The sequence below is a fragment of the Ammodytes marinus genome (genome assembly GCF_949987685.1).
Source record: "Ammodytes marinus genome assembly, chromosome: 4".
NCBI classification, from domain to species: Eukaryota; Metazoa; Chordata; class Actinopteri; order Uranoscopiformes; family Ammodytidae; genus Ammodytes; species Ammodytes marinus.
This window is the reverse complement of record NC_137233.1, coordinates 27,735,081-27,739,195: the sequence shown is the minus strand read 5'-3', so window position 1 is coordinate 27,739,195 and position 4,115 is coordinate 27,735,081.

Here is a 4,115-nt window from a genome sequence, read left to right as displayed (position 1 = left end):
TCTGCAGACAGCCTCCCTGGGCTCCGTGCTGAGAGACTTGCCATGTTCAGCGCATCAGCAACAAAAGCCGACCAAAGAACATTCACATGTCGGAGAGTTGCCTTGATCTAAAAAGTTAAGTAAAGTTGTTCCCATTCTCCGAAGACTCTACCAACAGTCTGGGGTGTGTGTGTGTAGCACAGCACAGAAAGCAGCAATAGCAGAATTGTCAGGCTGCCTGTTGATCCTCTAACTCCTCTTTCACTTCTCTGAGTGTTTGGGGGTGAGAGAGAGAGAGAGGGAAGGAGGGAGGGAGAGAGAGGGAGGGAAGAAGGGAGGGAGACAGTGTCTGAGAGGGGGAGGAGAAAAGCTTTCCCTTTCAGAGGAAATCCCCCTTGAGGCTTTTCAGAGTTTTCTTCGCTCTCTCTCAAAACGCGCACAGGCTTTATCACATAGGCCTTACCCACGGACACAATTGGACACAAGTGGACGCACAAAGGCACATGTCTGCACAGAATGCATGTGTTACTGTGGAATTTATACAGTCCCTACATCCTACTTTGACATGCATGTAAACACACACATGCACACACACACACACATACACACACACACACTCCCTTGGCCCTGCATCAGAGAGCCGTAGAAATCCAGCCCCTCGTTTGTGGCCCCCTTCCTTTCTATTTTAATCACTGGAAGCTTTTAGGAGGCTAAGTCCGTCTTTCTCCTCTCTGTCCTGTCCCTTGTATAAATCCACTGTCTGCGCCGGGCTTTCTCATTTCCTTTTCTCTCCAGCAATTGTCTTCCGGCAGACTGCCCAGCCTTTGACTCATATCAAAGGGGTGAGACAGCAGAAGGGGGCTTCCCCGCGGAGGTCCAGGCCAAACAGCATGCAGGCCCTGTGAGGAGAGTTGCTCTGTAGCTCCACATTTTAGGCCCAAGGAATGTAGGGGTTACACCCCTCTGGACTGCATTTTACATCTGGAGTCGAAAAGCGCAAAGAGTATGAAACCCAAGACCTGCTGCCGCCACGAGATGCGAGGTTCATCACTCGAGACATTCTTCAAGTAGAAAAGATTGACAGCCCAGCGTTTATTTCTGTCGGCTGAAGGCCAGAGAGTTAGTGTGAGTGAGTGAGTGAGTGAGTGAGGAGGTTTAGACAAGCAGGTCACATTTGGCCCCAATCTGTTTTTTTTCTTTCTTTGTTCAAATTCCAGAAAATTACCCGAGAGTCCATGAATATTTTGAGAAAGGGCAGAATACATTTTAATCAAAAGTGTCTTTTTGTTCGGCAGGTGGAGTCGCCGCTGTAAAATATACAACATCAGCCCCAGTCTCCCTCTCTCTCTCGACCTCTCAAGGTATCTGTGGTTTCCCGCTCTGTAGAAACGGCAGTCTCTCAAACATTCCTCTTGTGTTTTTCTTCGACAGAAACAAAGCAATGCTAATTTGTCTATCTCCCTAGGCCACAAAATATGTAGGTGAGAAAAATGTGGAATATCCTTCCCATTTTCTTCTCTTGTTTCATTCTCTCCATTTCAATCAGTCTTACTTTACCTTCTTACTTTCTCAAGGACCAAAAACTGTGTCTTTAATATTCCACAAGAATAACTCGTCATCATGTAATCGCCAACATACATGATGTAATGATACCTGGATAGAAGACAGGTTAGAAAGAAGAAGCTTGATCAAACACCCAGGTGAGCAACATTAGCATGGTTTCAGAGCTGTGCTATATTCACTCTCCCTTTAGCTCCTTTTTTGGTCTCCACAAATACAAATATATGGACATACAGTGGAGGAAATAAGTGTTTGATCCCTCACTGATTTTGTAAGTTTTCCCACTTAAAATGAAATGAACGGTCTATAATTTTAATGCTAGGTTTATTTTAACAGTGATAGACAGAATATCAAAAAGAAAATCCAGAAAATCACATACAAAAAAGATATAAATTATTTAGCATTTCATTGAGTGAAATAAGTATTTGATCCCCTATCAAAACATTGCTTAGTACTTGGTGGAGAAACCCTTGTTGGCAAGTACAGATGTCAGACGTGTCTTGTAGTTGATGACCAGGTTTGCACACATCTCAGGAGGATATTTGGACCACTCCTCTTTGCAGATCCTCTCCTAATCTTTAAGGTTTTGAGGCTGTCACTTGATCTTCAGTTCCCTCCACAGATCTATTGGATTAAGGTCCGGCGACTGGCTAGGCCACTCCTTGACCTTAATGTGCTTCTTCTTGAGCCACTCCCTTGTTGCCTTTGCTATATTTGTAGGGTCATTGACTTGCTGGAAGACCCATCGATGACCCATTTTTACAGACCTGGCTGAGAGAAAGAGGTTGTCACCTAGTATTTCATGGTACATGGCCCCATCCATATTTCCTTTGATGCAGTGAAGTCCACCTGTCCCCTTAGCAGAGAAACACCCCCAAAGCATAATGCTTCAACCTCCATGCTTGACTTTAGGGATGGTGTTCTTGGGGTCATAGTCAGAATTCCTCTTTCTCCAAGCATGGCGAGTCACTATGATACCAAAGAACTTGATTTTGTTCTAATCTGACCACATCACCTTCTCCCAAGCATTCTCTGAGTCGTTCAGGTGTTCATTGGCAAACTTCAGACGGTTCTGTAATGCTTGGAGTGACATTTGAGTAGTTTTGGGCCGTGTGGGGTTTCAGGGCACAGGACTGAATTGGTGGATTCCTCGCTAGCTTAGCTCATTAGCCTAATAGAGCTATTCTCTTTAGCTGAGGCTGCGGTGGCTTGTAAATTCACCCCGCGGAGAGGGTGACCGCCCCGGGGAGCGCAGGAGCTTCTCACCGCTGAGAGAGCAGCCGAGCCGCGCATTCTTGGAACTTTACACTGCGAGCCACGCAGCGCTGTGCTGGACAGCCCGCGGGGATAACAGCCGAATGCCCCGCTAGCTCGGCTGCTAACCCCGCGAGCATGTCGAGCGGCGCGCTGCCCCGGTAAGCGCCGGCTCGACTGCTCTGTCAGCGGGGATATATGATCCTCTGCCCATGGTGCAAACACCGACAGGTCTGTTACCGATGGTTTCAGTGTCCGAAATGAACTTTGATAATCATAACAAGCGTGAAAAGCCTGCTGCGGTCGGGCGGAAATGGTGTCACAAACATCCGGGCAAGGACATTGTCAAAATAAAAGCATATACAACATCGATTTGTATCGATGTTTGGACGTTGTATCGATTCAGTTGGATCGTTCGCAAATCAATCGATGGATCGATCTACATCGATGGATCGTTACACCCCTAGTTATTATGTGCTTAACTTTTCACATTCTAGTTTCTGACTTTGTCTTTTTGCCATTTGGTGCTGGGCAGGTAGCATGCAGGTGTTTATTGGAGCTTTTTTTTCAGAAAAAAAGAAAGTTTTTTTAACTTTGTTTAGAGGTTATGCTAAAAAGTATTTAGAGTAAACATACACAGTAAAGTTGCACACTGTGAAACCAAAACAATAAGCTTGAAGATACTATAATAATAATAATAATAATAATAATAATAATAATAATTCTAAGTTCTGTAAAGTATTATATCGATTACAGCAAGAGTTTAAAAAATTGTTAGGAATCTATCACTCAATTTTAAGTTTTTAGCATAAATTATATTGTTGCTTAGGTTAGGTGACTTGAAACATACTGCACATTGGCAAGATATTGTTACTTATCCACTGATACACTCAAAATATCTCTGATAAACTAAAGTCAGCGATTAATATTGTGTCCCTCTACAGTATATGTCGGTTGGGCTCTGTGACTATAGCTGAGTTATGAGAAAGAGCAGCATGAAATCTACTTTTTATTTTTGTTTCACTTATTGTTAAGGTCCAGGCACTCTCAGGGAGGATGAAAGACGGCCACAGCGGGGTGACACTCAGATTTGATCCTTCCTTCATGAAAACCAGATGGGCTGTCCATCTCAACCAACACAGAGAGAGAGAGAGAGAGAGAGAGAGAGAGAGAGAGAGAGAGAGAGAGAGAGAGAGAGAGAGAGAGAGAGAGAGAGAGAGAGAGAGAGAGAGAGAGAGAGAGAGAGAGAGAGAGAGAGAGAGAGAGAGAGAGAGAGAGAGAGAGAGAGAGGGGGGGGCTGCTCTCTGAGACTCAGTCAGTGA